Source organism: Corythoichthys intestinalis, chromosome 16, assembly GCF_030265065.1.
Source record: "Corythoichthys intestinalis isolate RoL2023-P3 chromosome 16, ASM3026506v1, whole genome shotgun sequence".
NCBI lineage: Eukaryota > Metazoa > Chordata > Actinopteri > Syngnathiformes > Syngnathidae > Corythoichthys > Corythoichthys intestinalis.
The window spans coordinates 52400110-52426483 of NC_080410.1; the positions used below are offsets into that span (position 1 = coordinate 52400110).

Consider the following 26374-nt stretch of genomic DNA (forward strand, 5'->3'; position numbering starts at 1 on the left):
AAACTCTCTCCATTTGTAGACAACTTCTATGACTGTCGATTGATGAACATCCAGACCTTTAGAGATGGTTTCGTATCCTTTCCCAGCTTTATAAAAATCCTCGATCGCAGATCTTCAGACTGCTCTTTGACCCAGCTGTGATGCACATCAGACAATGCTTCTCAACGTGTGTGTTTTATAGTGGGGGGGGGGGGGCAGCTTTAAACCACTCATCGGTGAATGGGCACACACCTGACTTAAAATGTTTGGTAAAAATTGGTTTCAATTGCTCTTTAAGTCGCCTTAGGCAGAGGGTTCACTTACTTATTTTCCACCTTCTGTCATTTTTTGCATGCTATCCTCATTAAAATATGACAACCTATAAATGTTTGGGTGGTTTTAGTTAAAGCAGGCAGTGTTTTTTCATCTGTGTAAGTTTGACAAAGATCAGATCCCATTTGATGGTGATTTTATGCAGAAATGTGAGAAAACCCAAAAGGTTCGGATACTTTTTCATTCCACTGTATGACCATTGCGAATGTCACTTTTTTAGCTTTAGACCAAAATTCAATTGAATTCCTCCATGTCGCGTCCAAAAACACAAAACTCCAATGGAAGCTGGACAGCAACTTCCAGAGAGTCAAAAAGTTTTGAAGCGAGCAGCGGGCGGCGGCGCGTTCGCGGGCATCGCCGTGTCGCCTCTGGACACCGTGTGGGCCGTGACTGATGGACAGCCCGACGAATGAATGGAGGCAGGCCGGGACCGAGCCAAGGTTGGGAAGAAAAAAGAAGACTGATGCAACATGGCAGAGCAGACACTGAACCTACATGACTTGCGATGTAAATACAAATAAATATTGAATACTTTGGAGTTATTTGATACACAAGCTTACAGAGCTACTGTCCACTGAGACAAGAATGTCTACTCGAGAGTTTACATCATCTGACCACACATGATGCTGACTGATAGATTTCTCTTTCGCTAGACTCGAGAGGGTGTCGAAACGGCTCAGTCCGTCAACGATGCTGACTGTACGCCGCGAAAGCCGACAACCCCGTCGGCCTTTACTGTCCCGGCCGTGATGGAGATGGCGAGGACGGCGTCAGGCAGGGTCACTGAGTCACCTCCCAACTGGAGACAATGTCATATAAAAAGCCACCTTTTACTTTTCTATCGCAGAAAATCGGGCAATTATCCAAAATGTCCAAAAATGTTTAATGGTGGCTTGGGGAGAAATTCATCCAACAGAGTGACCATGACTTGAAATATAAAAAATCTCCAAACCTGATGATTTCATAGCCAGAATGAGCTCCAGATTTTTTTGCATTCTGCTGCGGTGCTATCCTTCTTGTTGCCATGTGAGCGTTCTGTCAACAAGTTTTAACTAGCACAGCATTATAAAGTGAAACATGATCAACAATTCTGCCTGTGATGTCACAACCAGAATTGCTGGGAAAAAAGTGGGCGTTCCCTGATGCATTCTTTTGGGTGGAATAACTATAAATTTGTACATTTTCAATTTAAAGGCAAGGCAAATTTATTTGTATAGCACAATTCAACACAAGGCATTTGCAAGTACTTTACATCACATGAAGATCATAGAAATCACATTCAATCAAAAGAACGTTTAAGACAATCGAAACTAAATAAAATCATACATAAAAATCGCATTAAACCACAAATAGATTTGAAATAATAAAAAAATAATTGAAATCAGAAATGAAAATAAAGCAGAAAAGGAATAAAAAGCAAATAGCTTGAAATGTTAAGTACAGTATATAGACAGTTATGGATATGCTGTGATAAAAGCGTTTTTGGTTCTTGTTGTTGGAACATACAGGAAACCAGTCTAGATGTTTCATAGCGATCCAAGAAATCAAGCATTTATTTTAGTCCAAGGCCATTAAGTGGTTTGTAGTATTTTACAGTCAATCAAATTTATTTATATAGCCCTTTACAAAACCCGAAAGCCCTCAAAGTGCTTTACAACAAAACATGGCTCAAGATGAATAAAAGGCAGGAAAATATTATACAATGAAATTTAAAAACAACAAAAATAAATAAAACAAAGACAGCACATCGCGATAAAAGTCCAGCAAATAAAACCGATAAAATCCAAAGACATTAAAAAACCCTTAAGCAAATAAAACCAGGCTATCCTAATCTGTGTAAACGGCGAGTCTATCCTTTGACTCACTGGAAGCCAGTGCAACCATTTCAAAACAGGTGTAAAGTGGTCCAGTTTCCATGTATTTGTAAGGACTCTGGCAGCAGCATTCTGTACTAGCTGCAGATTTCCTGACTGATTTTTTATTAAGACCTGTAAATACACCGTTGCAATAGTCCAATCTACTGAATATGAATGCGTGCATAGATTTTTCCATGTCTCGTTGAATCAGAAGCCCCTTGAATCTGGCTGTATGTTTTAGGTGGTAACAAGCAGATTTAGTGACGGACTTTCGATGGTTATCAAATTTTAGGTCTGAGTCAATAATTACGCCAAGATTTCGGACTTGATTTGTAGCTATAAGTGACATTGTGCTAAGGTGCGTGCTTATTTTAGAACTTTCCTTTTTTTGGGCCCAAAAATGATCACTTCTGTCTTTTCCATATTTAGTTTTTGGCACATCCATTCAATGATTTGATGAATGCATTTACTCACGGAGACTAATGGACCATAATCATGTGGGGACACAGAAATGCAGAGTTGTGTGTCATCTGCAAAGGGGTGATGTCAGATGTTCCATGATCTGAGCTAGGGGAAGCATATAGATCAGGGGTCTCCAAACCGGTCCTCGAGGGCCGCTGTGGGTCCTGGTTTTTGTTCATACCGATCAAGCACAGACCTTTTAACCAATGTGGTTTCAGCACCTGACTGCAATCAACTGATTACCCTTATAAAACACCAGATTGGTGAAAAGGTGTGGTTTTGTTTTGTTGGAGTGAAATCCTGCACCCACTGCGGCCCTATGTGGAATAGTTTGGAGACCACTGATGTAGATGTTAAATAAGAATGATCCAAGAATGGACCCTTGAGGGACTCATGAATTTGGTTCGTTCTGACTGAAGGTTTCCGACTGACACAAAAAAATCCCTATCATGTAAAAAGGATGTGAACCACCAAAGAATAGTTTCAGTGAGCCCTACCCACTGTTCCAACCTGCTGAGTAGTCTGTTGTGATCAACCGTGCGGCACGGAGATCCTATAGTAGCAGAACAGATGATTTTTCCGACGAATATCATTTAGGACTTTGATAAGCACGCTCTCGATGCTGTGTTGTGGCCGATTTGAATGCCAAATTGATTTTTATGCATGTAAAATGACAGTAGTGTCTTCGTTTTTGACATGCTTACATGCTTACATAACACGTTTTTAATGGAGTGCACTCGTGCAATTTCTGCCATACTCTTTAAAAAAAAAAAATGGATATTTTCATTTAAATTGTGTTCTAGTTCATAAAAAACACTCAGAAAATTCATGCGCATTGATCATTTGTCTATAAAGAAACAACGTATGTTTTAATGACAACCTGCCAAAAGTCCAACTTCCAAATAAAACCAATCAAAATAGTGTCATCATCTGAGTAGTTGATAAAAGCTTGCAAAGTATGAAAATGGCTCCCATGTGCCTGTAAATGTTAACAATACATAACACACACACACCAATATCAAACATGTTGCATTTTATGCGTCTCTCAAGTCAGCACTTTTTGATATCAAGCCCTAGCAGAAGACGACAGACTTCAGATGACACGACCCCGTCATTGGTCGTCCTCTAGCGCTCTGGCGTGAGTCGCCGAGCGTTCCCGGCCCCGGGCCACGAGACGGATGGCGGCGGCGGTTCTTGCCGGTCTGAACACTGAAGGGCCCCCGAGCACTTGTTACAATCTGTGGTCCCATGCGCTGCTAAATATAGAATATGCTGAAGAAAGGCACAGTCTTATGGTGCGTTCGGGGCCAAGATGGACCCCTCGTCATCTGGGCTGACCTTCTCTTCCGCCATCTTTGTCTTTTAGCTTATTGGCTGCCATTGATCAACGAACCAAATTTTCTCCAAATGATCCCTGTTTATATTGACCGCACAACATTGGCACGTTACCACTTACGACACTCAAACTAAGGAAATAGATCAACGAGCTCCTGTTGTAATAGCTTTAATGTTGTTTGCTAAATGAGCTTCATTGGCTCATAGATCTTTCAGGCCCATTTTTGGAGAGACGGCAACAACCAAAAGTGGTATTGCCATGTGGCTTTTTTTTTTTTTTGCCATGTGGCAAAATGGATTTTGCAATATGGCATTTTTTTTGCAATGTTGCAAAATGGATTTTGCCATGTGGTATTTTTTTGCCATGTGGCAAAATGGATTTTGCCATGTGGCATTTTGTTTGCCATGTGGCAAAATGTATTTTGACATGTGGCTTTTCTTTTGCCATATGGCATTTTTTTTGTCATGTGGCAAAATTGATTTTGCCATGTGGCATATTTTTTTGCTATGTTCAAAATGGATTTTGCCATGTGTTTTTTTTTTTTTTTTTTTTTTGCCATGTCGTAAAATTGATTTTGCCATGTGGCATTTTGTTTGCCATGTGGCAAAATGTATTTTGACATGTGGCATTTTTCTGCCACGCGGCAAAATGGATTTTGCCATGTTGCATTTTATTTATTTTATTTTATTTTATTTTTTTGCCATGTGGCTTTTTTTTGCCACGTGGCTTTTCTTTTACCATGTGGCATTTTTTTTTCCATGTGGCATTTGTTTTTGCTATGTTGCAAAATGGATTTTGCAATGTGGCTTTTTTTTTTTTGCCATGTCGTTAAATTGATTTTGTCACGTGGCATTTTTTTGCCATGTGGCAAAATGTATTTTGACATGTGGCATTTATTTTGCCTTGTTGCAAAATATATTTTGACATGTGGCATTTTTTTGCTATGTGGCATTTTTTTGTCATGTGGCAAAAATGATTTTGCCATGTGGCATTTTTTTCCTGTGTGGCAAAACAGATTTTGCTATGTGGCATTTTTCTTTGGGGGGGGGGGGGGAATGGCATTTTTGCAGGCCATGCACGTCCATGCCATTGACAGCTATGCATGTCCAAATTTTGCCCGATGGCAAAATCCATTTTGCAACATGGCAAAAAAAAAAAATGCCACATGCAAAAAAAAAAAATGCCACATGTCAAAATCCATTTTGCCACATACCATATTCCACTTTTCGTTCTCGGCCCTACTGCATTTTTGTGGGGGCCTAGCATCACAAAATTGAAACTCACCTACAAGTGGATCGTTCCACCCAAATCCCGAGTCCAGTCCAAGACAAGACCCGGACTTTCCAGGGATGTGACCTTCAAAATGTGGTCTCCAGAGTGTCATCCCAGTATTCACCCCTACCCTTAAAACAATGCACGTGACGGCGTGACGACCAACCCCTGCAGCATCTTCAAATCCTGAATCATTTCTGCAATGAGGAAATCACAGACCACTGTCTCATCACAAAATCCTACAAAACGGGGAAAAAAGTCAATCTCCAAAATGTAAACCATGTGGTAATGTAAACCAGTGGTCCACAAACTTATTTGCACGACGGACCGGTGTGATGTGGGCTTTTTTTTCATGGAACAGCACTGTGTGGCAGAAAATGACAGTAAATATAAAATAACACGACGGGGCTAAAAATGAACATTAAGTGCAGGGAAAATGTCACTCACTATACGCTGAATCGACCTTTATTGACAGCAGTATCTCCTAAAACTTGACGGCAAATATCCTCGGATGCAAGCATAATCAGTTCTTCTCCTATCGCAAAAGGTTCCTTGGCTTTAGCAATATGGTTGAGTACGAGCTCTGATGCTCTCAGTTTGCTAGCCTTTAGCTACATATTCTGCAGAATGGACTTTTTCTGTTTTAGCAGGTGACCGTAAAAAAACTTTCCAAAGACATCGCCGCCCGCAGCACACAACCAACAACAGCTAACGTTACTGTTTACGTTGACTGACGCTGGGCTGCTATAGGTGTGCAAACACCCCAGTGATGGCGGCCAACCACTAGAGGGCAAAGTACACAAATCTCTACTCGAATTAGTCGATAGGTGTGCAAACACCCCAGAAATGGCGGCCAACCACTAGTGGGCGACCTACACAAATCTCTACTTGGATTAGTCGAGAAGCACAGGCCAGATTGCGGTCGTTAACAAGTTATTATTTCTCTGAGGCTCGGTAGTAAATGCGCCACGGACCGGTCCCCGGCCCTGTGGTTTGGGATCACTGATGTAAACGATTGGTTAAATGACCATTTTAGCAGAAATCATAACCATTTGGCTGCCATTGATGTCTATTTTGACGCTGAGGCCACTGCCAGCCTATCCTGGTTAAAATGGAGCGGCAGCTAATGAGTTAACCAGAGGCGGGGCTAGCGGACAGGAAATCCAGGCGTTTGCTTCGGGGCCCGGCCAATGAAGGGGCCCTCGAGGGCTGCCAAAATGTACTCAACAGAAATGACAAGAATTGGGCATTTCAATAGACACGGCAATAGTGAAACCACCCCCTCTCCTGTACCAAACCTGCATTTAAGTTGATATTGGACTCTTGAAAAATGAAAAGAATGTGTGTCATTTGAAGTGTCAGTGTATTTGTTATTTATTTATCTTATTTATTTGTCTTTTGATGTGGCCTTTACATACATTGTTCACTTACAGTGCTGTCCAAAAGTATTGGCACCCCTGCATTTCTGTCAGATAATGCTCCATTTCTCCCAGAAAATGATTGCAATTACAAATGCTTGGGTAGTAATATCTTCATTTCTTTTGCTTGCAATGAAAAAACACAAATTAAATCATGATCATTTTACACAAAACTCCAAAAATTGGCTAGACAGAAGTATTGGCACCCTTTGAAAAAAATCATGTGATGCTTCTCTAATTTGTGCAATTAACAACGCCTGTTACTTACCTGTGGCACATAACAGGTGGTGGCAATAACTAAATCCCACTTGCAGCCAGTTAAAATGGATTAAAGTTGACTTGACCTCTGTCCTTGTGTGTACCACATTGAGCATGGAGAAAAGAAAGAAGATCAAAGAACTGTCTAAGGACTCAAGAAGCAAAATTGTGACGAAGCATGGGCAATCTCAAGCCAAACAAGTTCAAGCTGTCCTGCAGTCCGAGGGTACAACAGAGTCGGTTTTATTAATGTCCCCTACCCAGTATAAAGTATACAAGCAGGTTATGCTGTTATATGGTCCCTACCAATGTTGAGACCAAACCTTTGCCCTTGGTTTTTAGGAAGACCCACGTAAGAGAACATGCAAACTCCACACAGGCCGGAGGCCGGGATTGAATTTGAAACCTTGAGTTCAGACCTGTGAGGCGGACGCGCAAAATACTCTTCGGCGTGCCGCTCATGAAAACATTTCTACTTAATTGTGATCCACCTACTTTTGCTGTGCTATGTGTGAGCCTTTCACAATACTTTGGTTATATATTTCTATATGAGCATCATGATTTTCTGGTGTCTGCTCCTTTATTAAACAGATGCTGACCCAACGGCAGCGTGCTTGGTCACGGATGTGCACGCGCCTCGCTCGCTCCCGCCCGCCTGCCAACGAGAAGCCTCCCGAGCTGTCATTCAAGAGCGAACCACGGGTTCGGCTGCCATCGGACTCGCACGCGGAAGGATCTCCAGAAAAATAGGAACCGATGACCGGCACCCCGCCTCCCGGCCCCTCCCCGCGATCTGAGCGCTGCTCTCCGGTGATCAACAGATCGGCGAGTCGGAGGTCGGCGGAGGATGTGGAGAGGATCGGAGCGAGGAAGACAATACTGGGGGGAACCATGTGAGCGAGCCTGATCGTAGCATATGACCGACTCGTGAGCGCCCATCATCGCGAGGAGTCGGTCCTCCACCGGAACGAGGCGCGGGGGGAAAAAAGACAAGAAGTGGGTTCGAATGAGAGCGTCAACATGAGCCGAACATCGTCACCATCATCCGGCACCGCTGTGACGGAACGGGCCCGCGAGGAGCACGGCACCGCTTTTACGCAGCAGACCACATAGTGACCGACCACACTGTGCAAAAGGGAGGCTGACATGCGTGGACAACAGAAGAGTGGGGGTGCGGTGTGAAGAAAGAAGAAGGCTTGGGGGTGGAGGGGGGGATGAAACCGTAAAAAAACAAAGACTTTAGCAGAAAAAGTCCGGAAGATTTTTAAGTTTGGACCGAACCAAGTCCAAAGACCTTCTCCACCTCCTGGGCTTCTTGAATCCTAAAAGCATCTTCACAGGCTCGCACAGCGGTAAGCCAACATATTTTTGAATGATCCCAGCCCATATGTGTACTGATGTGACCCCCAACCCCATCAAGCAGCTCGTGCACAAAACGATTTTTTCACATTTCATATGAGGTCGAATATCTACGAGGAATGGTTTCACGTGACATTTACACACATTAACGACTTCCTCTGCTGTGCACGCGCGTCTTAATTGGAGCTCGTGCCCGGCAACAGCATGCAATTCAGTTTTCACCTTCTTATTCATTCAAAACAATCCAATGTAAGGTTGAGTTTAATATTATATTATGATATGAATGAATACAGAAAATAAATGCTGTGCCCATTTTTGAACACACCTTTAGATTTATTGTCCATACTGTGTGTCAAAGGGTGGCCAAAAATGGCTTGATAGGTAGCAGAATTCGGCCTCTTGTGGATAGAAAACATTGCTGCTTTTCCATGCTAATTTTGTCAGCTGACAAATACAAAATGTCAGACAACAGTTTAAGCTCCAAAGCAGACAGTGTTTTTTTCATGCAGTGCCACAATCTGTATGTTTTTGTAAGGTGGGAAGATCCTCGTTCTGAATAGTTCCCATGGATATGGTCTCATGAGTCCATTGAAGTAGTCGAGATTTCCTAGATCAGGGGTGGGCAAACTATTCCACAAAGGGCCGCTGTGGGTGCGGGTTTTTGCTGCAACCCATCAAGAGGACACCTTTTCACCAATCTGGTGTGTTATAAGTGCAATCAGTTGATTGCAGTCAGGTGCTTCTTGTTTCCATTGAAACCTCATTGGTTAAAAGCTCGGTGCTGGATCAGTTGGAACAAAGACCAGGACCCACTGCGGCCCTCGAGGACCGGTTTGCCCACCCCTGTCCTAGATGGATGTGGGAATTTAGGATGAGTTCATACAAACCCATTTTTATCCATGTGTTGCACATGTGTAAATGAATGTATCTGGGAATGAATCATAGTGCTTTTAAAACCATTAGGTCTTTAGTTGGAGCTGACACATTAGAATGGACTTTTTTTTTGGAAGCATTGTGTAAATTTCTGCTTTGTTCAACATAAGATACATTGATGATTAGTCCCCCCAAAAATCCTGGATTTAATGGGTGTCCCCGAAAAATGTATTTACCCCTTTTGGAGCTTATAACGACATTTTCACATACTTCCAGCATTTGAGAATGAATTTTCTTTCTTCAAAGTTTAGTCTGGCTGCCATCATTGATTCATTGGGTTTAATCAAGGGCTGCAGCTATCGATTATTTTAGTTGTCGATTAATCTAAACTACCGTATTGGCCCAAATATAAGACGGTGCTTTTTGCATTGAAATAACACTGAAAAAGAGGGGGTCGTCTTATATTCGCGGTCTAGACATTATACCCATTCACAACGCTAGATGGCGCCAGATATCATTGAAGCAAGCGATGTTCTGTCATGACAGATCTCAGCTACTCTTTTTAGTTTAACCAGTTTGCATTATTTTATTGCAATGTTTTTCCATATTCAGATTTGTTTCAAGACTACAGTTACAGTTAGACTTCACTTTGATGGTTAATGCAGTTATTGCAATTTTGTTGTTTTATCACAATAGATTGGTTTCTTTACATTTCAAAAACCAGACGCCATTCATTTACGAATGTGATTGCACTTTAGTTTACATATTTAAATGTTAAGATTTGAATGAGGCAAAATAACATGCTTTTTCTCTCAAATATATTGTTATAATCATTTCTTTCAGATGTAATTATTTTCTGTATAAAAATTAATTTGGTGTTCAAAAAGCCTTTTTTCAAACTTGAGTCTTGAAAAAGAGGGGGTTGTCTTATAATCAGGGCCGTCTTATATTTGTGCCAATACGGTAGTTAGTTTGAATAATCGACTATAACAAAATAAAATACCTGAGTTTAGCTTCAAATAGTATTTAAAAAAGAGCTCTAAGTACAACAAAAGAACCGTTGGCTAACTTGCATAGCAAAAGTCCACTAGCTTAAATGCTATAAAATGCTAACATGTTTTTTACAATGCTCTTAACAAATCATTCAAACACATATTCCCACAAAAAATGACGAAATATACCTATAAAATACATTACAAATGCATAAATTGAGCTTATGTTGGTCTTAACAGGGACCAGGTGGATTCAGCCATTGTAAATGAGTTACATCATATTCACTGCCGCCACTAAAGGATAGTGTATCCACCCAAATCAATAAAACTAAATGCAAACACTTTCAAAATAAACCATTACAAGGTCACGTTAATTAAATGAATACTCGACGCAGCAACATTTAATTTGAGGCTATTACTAATTGAATCAGTCGATTAATCGTTTGGAGCACTAGTTTAATCTACAAAGAAAAAAAATCGGAACATTTGAATACCAACTGCGAAAGAATGGATACATTTTCTTTGGGTGGGGGGGGCACCCTGTATATTTCAGTCGCTAATGTTGTGCACTAGCTTGATTCTTGTCACGGATAAGCTACTGAACATCATCTCCTGATAGCGCCCCACCCCCCAACCGTCTTCCTCGTCCCACCATCATTCAGCGCAGTTAACCGTGGGAGCGCCCCGCACCTGGCAGCGTTGGGCCCGATGACGGAGTGGCTTCGCTGCGGTTGTCGCCAGATGATTTGAATTATGAGCCGCCAGCTCTGATGTGATGACTTTCCTCCTCAGTGCTGCACAAAATGAGTATGATATGAATTCAATTTTTTAAAAATGCAGCGGAATTGGCTCGGTGACCAGAAAGTGGGACCTTTACGCTGCTCACGCAGGGATGTGAATGTGATTCATACCCGGCAATGAGCGCATAGTCCTAGGGATGTCCCCGATCCCGTCACGTGATGTGAAATCGGGCCCACTCATGCCATTTTTAGAAGATTGGGTTTTTTAAATGTTTTTTTTTTTTTCTTTTACTCATTGCCTGCCGTTGACGGCAATAAACGTCCATTTCCATTTGGACAGGCAATCCATCCAACGATCACAAAGTACAGTGGTATGAAAAAGTATCCGAACCTTTTGGAATTTCTCACATTTCTGCAGAAAATCACCATCAAATGTGATCTGATCTTTGTCAAAACCACACAGATGGAAAAAAACTGTCTGCTTTAACTAAAACCACCCAAATGTTTTCATATTTAATGAGGGTAGTATGCAAACAATAACAAAAGGGGGGAAAATAAGTAATCTCCCTGTCATTTCCAAAATTCTTGAAAAAATTGTATCCATCCAACTTCACAACCACCTTTTTATTTACACGTTTATATGAAAAATTCCAATCCGGTTTTCGTCCATCCCACAGCACCGAGACAGCGCTCATCAGAGTCACCAATGACCTTCTGATGACCTCTGACTCTGGTTGTACTTATCCTTCTTGACCTCTCTGCTGCATTTGACACTGTCGATCATCACATCCTCCAGCACGATATAGGTATTTCTGGCATTGCCCTTCAGTGGTTTAATTCATACCTCACGGGAAGGACCGAGTTTGTGGCCCTGGGGGATGCTAAATCTAACGCCGTTATCTGTGGAGTCCCCCAGGGCTCTGTGCTCGGTCCAACCCTCTTCACCATTTACATGCTACCCCTCGGTCGTGTCATCAGCAGGCATGGAATACAATTCCATTGTTATGCTGACGACACAAAACCATACCTGACCTTTTTCAAAAAGCTTACTCTGGCTAATTTTATCTGACTATCTTAGTTTTATCTGATTTGATCTGTTTTTCTGTCAGTTTTTGCTTTTACTCTTTTATTCTTAGTCTTGTTTATAATTTTTTTATATGGTAATGTGCACTTTGAAATTTGTTTTTCAAATGTAAAGTGCATTATAAATAAAATGTATTATTATCATAATGAAGTGAACCATCACATTTAATATTTTGTGGCCCCCCCTTTGGCACTAGTAATTTCAACCAGAGGCTTCCCTTGGCTGCAGATCAATCTGGCACATCGATCAGGACTCATCTTGGCCCATTCTTCTCTACAAAACTGCTGTTGTTCAGTCAGATGTCTGGCATGAATCGCTGTCTATAGGTATGCCACAGCATCTCAATGGGGCTCAAGTCTGGACTTTGACTTGGTCACTCCAGTGTATTTTGTCCTTCTGAAACCATTCTGAAGATGATTGATTTACTTCTATGTTTTGGATCATTGTCTTGTTGCAGCATCCATCCTCTTTTTAGCTTCATCTGTCTGACAGACGGCCTCAGGTTTTCCTGCAAAACATCCTTTTGAATTCATTCTTCCATTCATGATTGCAAGTTGTCCAGGCCCTGAGGCAGCAAAACAGCCCCAAATCATGATGCTCCCTCCACACGTGACGTTGTGTGTTACTCCCAAACAATTCGACTTTGGTTTGACTAGTCCACAAAATATTTTGCCAAAACTTCTGTGGAGTGTTCAAGTGCCTTTTTGTGAACATTAAACGAGCAACAATATTTTTTTAGACAGCAGTGTCTTCCTCCGTGGAGTGCTCCCATAAACACCATTCTTGGCCATAGTTTTACATACAGTTGATGTGTGCACAGAGATATAAGACTGTGCCAGTGATTTCTATAAGTCTTTAGCAGGGTTATTTTTTACCTCTGAGTATTCTGCGCTGAACTCTCTGGGTCATCTTTGGTGGACGGCCATTCCTTGGGAGTGAAGCAACAGTGTCAAACTCTCTCCATTTGTAGACAATTTCTCTGGCTGTCGATTGATGAACATCCAGACTTTTAGAGATGGTTCTGTTTTCTTCAGACAGCTCTTTTGACCAAGCCATTATGCGCATCAGACAATGCTTCTCATCAAGACAATTCTTACCAGGTGTGTGTTTTATAGTGGGCAGAGAAGCTACCACTCATCAGTAATTGGGCAATGGGCACACACCTGACTTAAATTATTTGGTAGAAATGGGTTTCAATTGCTCTTTAAGTCTGTTAGGCAGAGGGCTCACATACTTATTTTTCTGCCTTCTGTCATTGTTTGCATACTATCCTCATTAAAATCTGAAAACCTATACATGTTTGGGTGGTTTTTATTAAAGCAGACACTGTTTTTACATCTGTGTGATTTTGACAAAGATCAGATCACATTGGATGGTGATTTTATGCAGAAATGTGAGAAATTCCAAAAGGTTCAGATACTTTTCATACCACTGTGACAGTTCCTAACTGCAGTTTTGGCAAAACTGAGTTCAAGAATTGACTTACATAGAATATGTCGCACAAAGTCAATTAGGGCACAAAATGAGATGCCACGAGTTGAAGAAATGAGGAAAATAAGTGATTGATATCACTCAGGTTACAAAGTACCTGGCCACCCGTCACCGAGTCCCGCAGCGGCAATCGGGGGAAGCGGGGATCGGATACCCGCATTGAAGATCGATGAAGGGAAGATTGTGTGTGGCGGCACCGCCGATGAAGCCGGTGCTTTCCCCTCGCTCGCAGCCTTTGTGTGTGTCTATACTTTTCATTGTCCTGTTGTGCGACAAAAACTTGTATGGAAATAATGAGATGGTGGATAAGGCAATGAATCGGGACGAGGGAGGCAATAACGTCATCCATCCCAAATTGATTTGACTAAAACTGGTAACTCTTTGGCGTTGACGGTATGATCACAATGGATGGGACGGCTTATCGTTGTTAAAGGGTGTTTTTAATCTAAAATGTCTTCTTTGACTAATGTAGGTCTGAAGCTATCGATTATTTAAGTCCTCGATTAATCTATCATTTAGTTCGAATAGTCGAATCATCGGATTACGAACAAATGTGTTGCAGAGGGAATTTTAGGGGATGCAAAAGTGTTTATGATTGGATTAATATTTATATTTGACTTGCCAAGATCGCACTTTCAAAAGAGCATTAAATGCAAATACAAAAATCAAATACCTGAGTGTTTGTTCATACTATGCAGGTTTGCAATTGCATTTCACAAGATTAAATGCATTTAACAATAAATTAAAACACCTTACCTAAGCGCAGTACTTCTCAAATAGTGGGGCGGGCCACCCCAGGGGGGCGCAGAGCGATGCTGGGGGTGCCGCATGTGACCTCGTGGAACATACTTTTTTGCCGTACTAGAATAAAGTCTAACTGCACATCCACTCAGTGGGTGGCAGTGCCGCTCTCATTTTTAGCGTGTGCGCAGTATTTTTGAACGAAACAAGAGCACACAGCAAAGAGCACCGGAGATATGAAAAGTTAATACAAGGATATGACGAAGCGAATGTCACATTTGGCCTTTGGCTTTGACTTTTAGTACAGTGGGAGACAAGGAATGACCAGTGTTTACTTTGTATAAAAATGTTCGCAGCGGACAGCAGGAATTAATTTTTTCAGCGAAAACATGCCAAATGTTGCCAACAATCCTCCCGCTTTGTCAGTGTTACATCAGTAACCAACGAGCACTGTCAGCATCATATAAGGTGGCATACCAAGTTGCTCAGTGCAAAATAACCCAACACCATAACCAAGGAGCGGCTACTGCCTGAAGCAAAAAAAAAAAAAAAACTCTCTCTCTCTATCCAATTACACAGTAGTTTTTGTTCTAATAATTTTTGTTTTTTTTTTCGGTCTAATTGTTTGGCATATTGTCCTCACAAGTTCATGTAGCTAATCAATTTGAATTTATTATTATTTATTGATTTTTATTAAATTTTATTTTTCAGTATCAAATGGTCAAAAAATGTATCTTGAGTGTATTTTTACAGTATGGATGTGTGTGTGTGTGTTTTTTTTTTACACATTATTGTAAGTTGATATTACTTTTTTCTTTAATATTAAAAAGAACAATTTTATGCAGAGGTGTTCTTATAATAATAAGAATTTTATATACAAATAATACTACAGTATATTTACAGTGGCGGCAGAGAGTTGGGGGGGCGCAGAATGTTTTTGTCTGCCTGGGGTGGGGGTGGGGGGCATAACAGAAAGTAACTGAGAAGCACTGCCTTAGTGTCAAACAGTCTAAAAAAAATAAAGGATCTAAGTTGCCTATACAACAAAAGAAGAATTCACTAAAAAAAGTTCACTAGCTTAAATATATAGATTTCATAATGATATTGACGGGACACGGGGCGCGGGGCCGATTAATAGGGGGGCCCATCTTCGTCAAAGCTGACCGAGTGGAAAGACAGACTAAGAGCTTTTTTCAATGAAAATTCTTGTGAATAAATGCTTGAATGCGTCATAGATATGGACACAAAACAGTCTCGATTCTTTGTGAAAAGATTAAAAAACCAGGCAGTTAGCATATATTTCACGTAAATATGTCAAAGAACCATGTTCGTCTGTTAGTCAATGTGGCGGCCACAATATATATGTAAACAGAGCTTTTCCGATGCAAATTCTTGTAAATAAATGCTTAAATCCCTGAATTATTCATAGATATGGATGCAAAACAGTCTCGATTCTTTGTGAAAAGAGCAAAAAAAAAAACAGGCAGTTAGCATTTATTTTATGTAAATATGTCAAAGAATGATGGTGGTCTGTTAGACCAGGGGTCCCCAATGACCGGGCCGCGGACCGGTACCGGTCCGTGGCGCATTTGGTACCGGGCCGCACAGAAATAATAAATAATTTATCAATGACTGCATTCTGGCCAATTGACTTTGGCCTGTGCCGCTTAACACACCAATATTCCTGTCTACTCTAGATATACAACTACAGGATAGGAGGTCGTCATAGAAATGCATTGATTGGGCTGTTAGCACTAAATCTCGTTTTGTATATCTATGCGCGCTTGGACTCGATAATAACGTATGACGTAGGTCGTCGCCAATCACATTTCTTCCTGGAAATAATTAGCCCCCACACTAGAATGACTGAATAACAGACGTCTTTGGACGGACTTTTTACGGGGAAAAGGGAACTTGACGAGCCAGAGGATGTGCCTACAACCTCAAAGAAAACAAAATTTATGCTACTTCCCAATCACTAAAGACCCACGAACTGCGAAGGAGTGAATTCGTGACCCGTATGTGAATAAATCGAGTGATTCGAGCATGTCTGTGGAACAGGAATATAAGCTTGTAGAGATCGCAAATCACGGCGACTTAAACGTACATCTGAGACAACAACTCTACCGAAGTTCTGGACTAAAGTCATTTCGGAATATCCTGACATCGCTAGGAGCGCGCTGAAAACTGTGCTACAATTTCCAACATCGTGTATTTGTGATGCTAGCTTCTCTCACTCTCCCATCTCGGGACCATCTCGACTCAACGAAACAAACTCAGGCCTCCCACCGATTCAGCGGGTGAGTTGTAGTTTTTGCCTACACTTAACACGACGGGGCTAAAAACAAATGCTATTTTACATTTGCTGTATTTTTCTGCCGCACATTGCCGGTGTTCTGACAAAGTTGGCATGTGCGTAACATTAAAAAGGACCGCGAATGCAGCGATTCCTAAGTACACACTACAAACTTTCTTTAAGAAAGGAATATTAACTTACGTTTGCCATGTTAGGCGCACACAAAAACTGCACATAGCCCTCTCACCTAACGACTTCGCCGTGTCGTTAAGCATTAATTTACGCCATCTCCGTGTTGCACACGTATGTTTGTGATGTAAATAGTTTTTTAGCACATTGGATAACATTGAGAGTCCAACTGAATATAAAAGAGGGCTTTTTTCACCACCACAAAAGCTTTGGGAGCAAAATTTTATAAGGGTGCAAAATTTGACAGGACACCGGTCCGTGAAAAAAAGACCCAAATAACACCGGTCCGTGGTGCAAAAAAGGTTGGGGACCCCTGTGTTAGACTATGTGGCTGCAGCCTTACAACAAAGTGCTTTTTACGTTGAAAATTCTTGTGGAAAAACGAAAAAAATATAATCATTACCTTGAATCCTCGAACGAATCACTACTGAGAAAATCCTTCATGTTTGAATGCGGTACAGCTTTCGTACTTTTTCAACCTAAATCCGGCGTTGGATCGCTGCATGTGTCGTGTGACCGACTAAGAATAACTGAAGCGGCTCGTGGGATGGCCCCCTGCTTGAAGGCGTGGTGCAGTGAAGGTCAAATCTGACCCATCAATATCATTATGAAGTCTATGCGTATATTCCCATGAAAAAAACTAAATATAAAAATAAAAGCTAAATATACTTCTAAACTAAATTATGAATACAGAAACAAAAACTGTTGACCTTAACAGCGAGTAGCTGGATTCAGCCATGTTTTACGAGTATTCACTATATTCACTGTTGCCACTATGCGACAGTGTGTCCACCCAAATCAATAAAACTAAATGCAAACACTTTCAAAACAAACCAATACAACACCACTCTAATTAAACAAATTCTCAAAGTGGCAAAATTTGATCCAAAGCTTTTTTCAAATCGAATTAATCGATAAATCGTTGCAGCACTCGACTGAATACCGCAACACATACTCCGTGAATACGAAATAGTAAATATTTTTTTATATCATTGTTATTTTTTTGATTCATTTTTATGATTACAATTACATTTTTAAGGCGATAGCAACAATTATTCTCTTCTAGTAATTTATTTAATTTCATCAGTATATTTTATACTGTTACTGTCAATATTTTCTTTATAAAAATCGTTCCAAAAAAACAAACAAACAAAAAAAGCAACAACAGTTGAAATGATCATATTTTTCATAATTTATTTGCTTTCACGGGCCACACTGAATGACGTGGCGGGCCGGATCTGGCGCCTCGGCCTTGAGTTTGACACCTACTCTTTCTCGTTTAATAACATGTGACCATTTATGAGAACCAATAGCAGCATATGTGCTGTTACTTTTAATTTTCCTTGTGGTTAAAAGCCTGAATGTCACCCTTGGTTTTGCTCCCTCCCTCAAACTCAAGGCCCATCATAGACATTTTTAATGTGCACAACACATGAAGACTAAATCATATATAGAGCAGAGGGTGGTCGTCATTGATGCTACTTACAAGTGTCTTATTTACGGTGTCATTTATTATCATTATTTTTAAAAATGTTAATCACATGCAATGAATCAGCCTTTTGCCGCGATGGTGGCTGCCGCACGCACTCATCGCCCTCAGGAAGCTTTTTTAAAGTCAATGACATGCTTCAAAGGCGTCATCGCTAAAGTTAGGGGCCTTGAAAGAGCTTCCTGTTTCTTCAGAATGTGTCACATGAAGCCAATTGAGAGCCAATTTTACGCCAATCGCAGAATTTGGTCTGAGAGTGGCAGGTGTTCTAACAAAAAGGATCCATATTTACACATTTTGCTGGTCCAAAGTAGATAGATAAGGAAAAACGCTTGTACCATCATTATGAACATTTATTTCACTAGGCAAGGCAAGGCAAATTTATTTATATAGTAAAATTCAACACAAGGCAATTCAAAGTGCTATACATCACATGAAGTTCATAAAAATCACATTAAATCAATAGAACGTAAAAACAAAGAATCAAAACAGGAAATAAAATTATACATAAAAATCACATCTAATCACGAATACAATAAAAAGAAAAAAAATCTACAACTAATAATTGAAATCAGCAATGGAGATAAAGCACAAGAGAAATAGAAAGCCAATAGATTGAAATATATAGACAGTTATGGATTTGCTGTGCTAAACAAGAGCCCTGATTTAAAGGAGCTAACAGTTTGAGCATACTTCAGACCTTCAGGTAACTTGTTCCAGAGGTGACTGAATGCTGCCTCACCCTGCTTGCTTCTTGTTCTTGGAACATACAGGTGACCGCTTCCAGACGACCTTAGGGGCCCAGATGTTTCATAGGAATCTAACAAATCAAGCATGTATTTTGGTCCAAGGTCATTAAGTGTTTTGTAGTATTTTATAGTCTATCCTTTGACTCACTGGAAGCCAGTGTAACCATTTCAAAACCGGTGTAATGTTGTCTAGTTTCCTTGTCTTTGTGAGGGCTCTGGCTGCAGCATTCTGTACTAGCTGCAGCTTCCTGACTGATTTTTTATCAAGACCTGTAAATATACCGTTGCAACAGTCCAATCTGCTGAAAATGAATGCATGCATAAGTTTTTCCATGTCTTGTTGAGTCAGATGCCCCTTCATTCTGGCTATAATTTTTAGGTGGTAATAAGCAGATTTAGTGACGGACTTTAGATGGCTATCAAATTTGAGGTCTGAGTCAATAATTACGCCAAGATTTCTGACTTGATTTGTAGCTGTAGGTGACATTGTGCTAAGGTGCCTGCTTATCTTTGACCTTTCCTTTTTTGGCCCAAAAAGGATCACTTCTGTCTTCTCCACATTTAGCTGTAGAAAATTCTGGCACATCCATTCATTGATTTGATGAATGCATTTACTCAGGGTTGTGTGGGGACACAGAAATGTAAAGTTGTGTGTCATCTGCATAGGTGTGATAGGAGGTGTCATACTGTTCCATAACATGAGCTAGGGGAAGCATATAGATGTTAAATAAGAGAGGTCCAAGAATTGACCCTTGAGGGACTCCACACGTGAATTTGGTTCGTTATGACTGATGGTTTCTGATTGACACAAAGAAATCCCTATCATAAGATGTGAACCACTGAAGAACAGTGTCAATAAGCCCTACCTACTGTTCCAATCTCCTGAGTAGTATGTTATGATCACCGGTGTCGAATGCGGCGCTGAGATCCAATAGTAGCAGAACAGATGATGTGCTTGCATCGGTATTCCAAAGAATATCATTTAAGAATTTGATAAGCACGGTCTCGGTGCTGTGTTGTGGTCGAAATCTAGGCTGAAATGAGTTAAAAAGATTGTTTTGCATCATAAAAACCTGGATCCGTTCGAACACAACCCTCTCGATAATTTTCTCCAGGAATGTCGGATTTGATATTGGCCTATAATTACTAATGTTCGAGGTTTCAAGATTAGTTTGGGTTTTTTTTAGAAGAGGTTTTATTGCTGCAGTTTTTAAAGTCTGTAGAAACGCTCCTGTTTGGAGAGAAATATTTATAATCTGAAATATGTCTGGAGATATGCAATGAAAAACAGTTTTGAAAAAGTTTAGAGACAACTGAAAACTTTTTTCACTAGAGAAAAATTGCATTGTTTTGGGGGGGGGGGTGTTTAATGTATGTGGGATACCTTGACCTTCACATCCAATCTTGTAATGATGGTTGCTGTGCTGTACACTGCCTGTGTAGCTAACCTAAAATTTGATTCAGGAAACACATACATTTTTACGTAGCGCCTCTGGCTAACTATGCTAAGATGTGTTCTTGAGTTCTTACTCTTTTTAAAAAAAACAAACAAATAAATAAAAACTATCACAATTCAACAGTTTTTATTACTATGGGTTTAGGTTAGGATTTTATATACATTTAATAAAAATGAAATAAGCAATGTTGAATAAATGTATGTTGGTGCGCTCATGAGTCAAGATAACATTACATGTCAAAAAAAAGTACATTTCTGGCGGTCAGGTTGATGCAAAGTAACATGGTAAAAAGAAAAAAAAACACCCAAGCTAACCTCAGGTAGGCTACATGAAAAGCGGAGAGCAAAACAACGGTAAGTTACATTGCGTAATATAAACTACAAGGCACCACTGGCGAGTGACGGGCTGCACTGTGTCCCTTTTACCGGTATTTATTCCAAAAAGGCGTCGAGCAATGTGCAATATCAAGGTATTATGTTTATATCTGCTTTGGCAGACGTGCGCACGCAGCCAACGTTAATCCTCAGAGTGTGACTCGCTGAGGGGAAACGCCGTCTAGATTCCTGCCAACGAGTCTGGATTTCCTCCGACTGCGGGTCGCTCCGCCTTTTCGGGTTTGCCAGTTGCCGCGCATTAGAGGGAGGGGACGGCGTTCCGGCGTTCCGGCGCCTCGCTTCGGGCCGCCTCGACGGCAGTCGAGAGGTCACAATGTAAACAGACGCCCGCTTTCAAAGCGATCGTCGGCGGCATGACTTTCGGCTTGTCCGCATAGGTCTATCCAATTAGCCTATTTTGCCAAAAGTAAAGAGAAATTATGATTGTAATTGTAAACAGTAGACATATGTTTAAATGCAGTCCACCGCTGCATTCCTCAGGTTTCAAAGAGGGGATTTGTGGACTATTTCTGGAATAAACAAACGATCTTGCACCATAGTTTCATTTTGAGATAGGAAAAGAAAAGAGTTAAATGAGTAGCCTAACATTTGTTGTTGTGAAAGTAACACTATCGGGAGCTGTCCTCAGATAACTTTCAAGCACTTTCACAGTTTGTTTATTGTCAGAAAGGCAATTTTTCTATGAAAGGAGGTGAAGGTGAAATGGGCATCAAGTAGGCATGTGCCAGGATGATAACTTGAAGCCAAAATATCACAGTTTCATGGTATTGCAATTACAGCTCTTAAATGTGTTACTTTGAGGTATCTGGGTTAAAAAAAACAAACCTTTTTCCATTGAACAAGAGCCTAAAATTACAGCGCAACATTATTATCATCAGAACAAAAATACATGTAATTGAATTATTTCCCATAAAATGCACATGTGTATGACTCGTATTTTGTTTACAATAAACACACTCTTTTTTTCTCAACACAGACAGCTGCCAGAGAAAAAAACACCACGTTTTATCACCGCTAGACACGCTAAACACGCTGGAGTTAACTCTCGTAGCTGGTGGGAAACTTTTGGCTGTGGCGCAGTTGGTAGCTCGAGTTGTCCTGGGACCGGAGGGTCAGCGGTTCAATTCCTGGCTATGACCGCCCACTGTTGAAGTGCCCCCGGGCAAGGCACTGATCCCTAATTTGCCCTCAATGGGTTGGCAGCACCTTACATGGCAGCAGCACCATTGGTGTTTCAATGTGTGCATGAAAAGGTAAACGTGTGCTAATCGTGTAGATAAATGCACTATATAAGTACCCCCTATTTACCATTTCATGACAGTGTTTGTTAACTAGCCTTTAATTTTGTATAAATGCGAAATCATATTGGAGGTACTGCCTCCTCGGCAGCCACCATGTTTTACATGTCTAAGCCGTGGCCATCTGCAACTTTTCGGTAGCCGAAGTATTCCCATACCAGTGATTTCGTTTTCTCCGAAGCGGGAAAAAGTTCAGGAGTTTCACTTCCTCCAGCACGGCCGTGCAGAGACAGATGGAGGGACAGGTGCTAGTAGCTCAAAAAGGGCACATGAACAAAAATTTAATATATCTTACAACAACATAACTTCCAGTTTAACCAGCTTTGCAGTATAATAATTGGCTATGACTGTGACAGACTTTATTTGGGAGGGGGGAACAGTGAATAGAAATCAACACTGTCATCAACACTTTCTGGCTGTGACTCAGTCAGTCTTTGCCTTTTTTCTTCCTTCAACCTCAATATCAAAACTTCCTTACTCAACTTGTTGTTCATCTGAGAACAAACCAAACTAGATCTTCACTGAGCCACCTTCAGCAAAGGTTTTTTCAAAACTATTATTCAATAATTAGAGAACCGAAATATGTGTACCTTTCTAAATAAAGTTGTGAAGAGAATGGACAAATATGGTTGCCTATAGAGAGTAGAGACACGGGTCGAAATAGCCTTGGGGCAGGGGGGGAATTCATTATTAAAGTAGAAAACTATATAAGAGAAAATTACATATTTTTTACAATTTTTAAAAAAGCCCCACAATAAACCTGGTCTAAGAATTTTCATTACAGTATTTGCTTGAACGCGGTTTAATAGGGTAACACTGGTTGTTTTCAACCACCAGATTTCCTCAGACTCCTCACCACACACCAAGGGCACAGAGGAAGAGAGTGCGGTGTTATGTGCCGGCTTAGCGACACACAGATGGCTTTTATTTATTTATTTTTTTTCAAGTGTTTTCGGTGTTCAAGTAAAGTTCTCGGTGGCGTGCCTGCACAGTCAGCCAGCACACACATACGCACAAAAAACAAAACAAAAAAAGCCCAGTCATAAGGGGCACTTTGGGCACGTAGGGGCAATATGACGGAAAATTTTTGTTGTCTTGAAACCGTAACGTTTTCATACCATGGTATACCTTAAAACCGGTCATCGGCACATGTCTAGCATCAAGCGAATTCAATGTGTACGTTTTTTTCTTGTACGAAAGGTGTAAATATTCCAGCAAATATTAACTAAAGGGTGCACGCCTCCTAAAATACGTATCCAAATAAAAGGAATGTTGGCTCAAATCACTGAAGGATTCATTTCATATCAGTTGAAACAATACTAACACTGAATGGCGGTGGCAGACACCACGACACAGCGAAAAACTCTATTTGTCGCATGTCTGCCCCAGAAGGTCACGCCGCTAGTGGGCCTTCCCGTTGTAACTTGAGCGGCTTTCCCCTGTTTCGAGCTGACGCCGCCGCGCCGAGTGCGTGCGAATGAGGCGGCCTTTGCTCACGAAGGCCAAATGGGCATTGTAGCACATGAAAGCAGTCGCGCGGCAGGCACCTTCCCACCGGGAATGTCACCGTAACGTAGCGGGACGGGCTCAGACGTACGTACGCGGATGCACCCGAGCCAGTGTTTACGCTCCAGTCATTGTCGAGCACGCGTATTCAAAGCGATACGTCCCACTCGCGAGTTGGCGTGCGCTGACACATTTACATACCGGCTCGGGCCATCGCCGTGATGCGGGGTGACAGGTCTTATGCCGCTTCCCCTCGGGGGTCCGAGGGGGCGGAACCGCAACGTGACATACGAGGGTGAGTGAGGCCTTTCATTCAGGGTCGGGCGCCGATGACAATGAACTTTATTTGCTCCGCCGCACTCAGCACTTAATGTAGGAATTAATATATAACGTGACCGAGCGAGATGACTCGACTCGACTCGTGAGTGATGACTCGAATTGACCGGTCCGACTTTTGACAAGTGAAGGTTAAAAAGTGGCAACTGGCATCAGGGGTGGGAAGCTCCCAATACGATAAGGAATACAACAGGGCTGAGAACCAAAAGTGGTGTTTGCCATGTGGTAAAATGTATTTTGCCACGTGGCATTTTTTTTGGCATGTGGCAAAATGGATTTTGCCATGTTGCATTTTTTTTTTTTGCCATGTGGCAAAATGAATTTTCCCATGTGGCATTTTTTCTGCCATGTGGCAAAATGGATTTTGCCATGTGGCATTTTTTTTTTTTGCATGTGGCAAAATGGATTTTGCCATGTGGCATTTTTTCTGCCATGTGGCATTTTTTTTTTGCCATGTGGCAAAATGGATTTTGCCATGTGGCAAATACCACTTTTGGTTCTCGATGTCTCTCAAGCAATACGAGGCTCACGATAAAAATGATCTCACAAAATAGCTATGGTATCCATCCAGGTATTTCCAAATGAAAAATGCAAAATTTGCAAAAACCTTTGTCTATACAGTCATGTGAAAAATATAGGACACCCCATTAAATATTCAGTTCTTTATTAAGAAATGTTCACATATCAATGTCAGATCTTGTTTTTCTTTATCTCTGGAAAATAAAAGTGATTTAATTGCAGGTAAACAACAGAAAATAACATTGTTTTAATCATTAAACCAAATATATCAACAAAAATACATATTCTAACTGAGGAAAAAGTTAGGACACCCTACCATCTAATAGATAGTTATACTCCGTTTGGCTGAAATAACTTCAGTGAGACACTTTTTGTAGCCATCTACCAGTCTTTGACAACCGTCTGAAGAAAGTTTGCCCAACTCCTCAACGTAGAATGCTTTCAGCTGTGAAATATTTGAGGGGTTTCTTGCATGTACAGCCCATTTCAAGCATCTCAATGGGATTAATATCTGGGCTTTGACTCGGCCATTCCAGGACTCTCTATTTCTTTTCAGCCAGTCATGTTGCAGGGTCCAGTTACGCTTCAGCTTGAATTTTTTCACAGATGTTCCTCAAGCACTCTGTGATACACGATATAATTCATGGTGGATTCCATGATGGTGAGCTGGCCAGGTCCTGCTGCAGCAAAGCATCCGCCAACCATGACACGTCCACGTCCGTGCTTCACAGTTAGTATTGAAGAGAATCATATCTTTTCTCGTATTTACCGATCGACCGTTTCTATTGCACACTTAATATAATCAATCAGGGAATAGTGTCTTTTCTCGTATTTACTGTTTGACAGTTTGTATTACTCTAACACACCCAATATAAAATAAATAGCACTTACCACAGTTTAAGGAAAACAAGCAGAATATAGTGCATAAGTGATACATGACGCCTTCTCATCACGGAAGCCCAACGTGTGTGTCATGCAGCCGACTGAGCAGGATTGACGCTGACTACCAGGTGATAGGCAAGACATCTACAAGCCCACGTCTGCATACATCAAATCCCGCAATCAGCCCTTCAGGACAGTCCAGAACAAATGGCGGGACGTCCTGCACTACCAAAACACCCGATAACAAAAACAACTCTAAGTTTGATAGCTCGGCGCCTCTCAGACGGTGAGCCGCGCCCAACTTGCTTGACCACCTAAATCTGCAAAAGAAGAAGATCCAAATACACCCATCTTCCTGCCCACGGCCCGCCCCGCGAGAGCCATTAAAAGGACTGAATGTTCAACTAATCGCTGTCATTTTTTCTCGGGAACCTTTTGTTGACTTGTGATATGGTGACCTTGGATCCTCGCCTGGGTCCCTCCGTGCTGTATGATTGCTGTCGTCTCAGAATAAATTGTCAAATTGTGTTTCGAAGCCTTTTTCCAGCTTTCGAAATGGAGTCAAGGGGTTAAGACTAAGGTGAACGCGCGGAGTTTGGCCTTTTGGCCAGGTTGTCGGGGTCTCGCCAGCCCGGGTCATTGGAGCTGCGCTAGCGCGGATCTGGCGGTTTGACTGGGGTGATTCTGGCAATCTGACTGAAGGGGTCAGATTCCTTCACGATATATCACATATTGTCACACCCTTAACTGGCCTTTATGTCACGTATTCTCACCGGCGTATGCTAAAATGGTTGGTAAACAGCAAAACGGCCATTATGAATCTGACGGTTGTTTCCCTAATGGTGTCCATAAACTATTTGGCTTGATAGGTAAATAAAAGTTCACATAAAAGGGATATGGCGGCGGTGGACTTTTCTAACAACAGTCGTTAAAAATGCTCGTAACATTTCTACGCCATTTTTAATGTCCTCCTAATGCCATTTATAGCAGTTTTACTGCTCTCCGGGGGTCAAATTGTCAGCGCAGTGACTCAGTGCAAAGACTTTTACATGACAAAACAACAA

At 41.3% G+C, this 26374-nt stretch overlaps 1 protein-coding gene across 1 annotated transcript in view; it reads left to right on the plus strand.

Moving 5' to 3' along the window:
• The first annotated feature begins 8121 nt into the window (after positions 1-8121).
• gjc1 (gap junction protein gamma 1) overlaps positions 8122-26374 on the plus strand; it is a 78367-nt gene continuing 60114 nt past the window's right edge. Inside the window, exon 1 of the mRNA XM_057860757.1 lies at positions 8122-8266. The gene's annotated coding sequence lies outside the window, so the exon portion shown is untranslated. The remainder of the gene's footprint in view (positions 8267-26374) is intronic.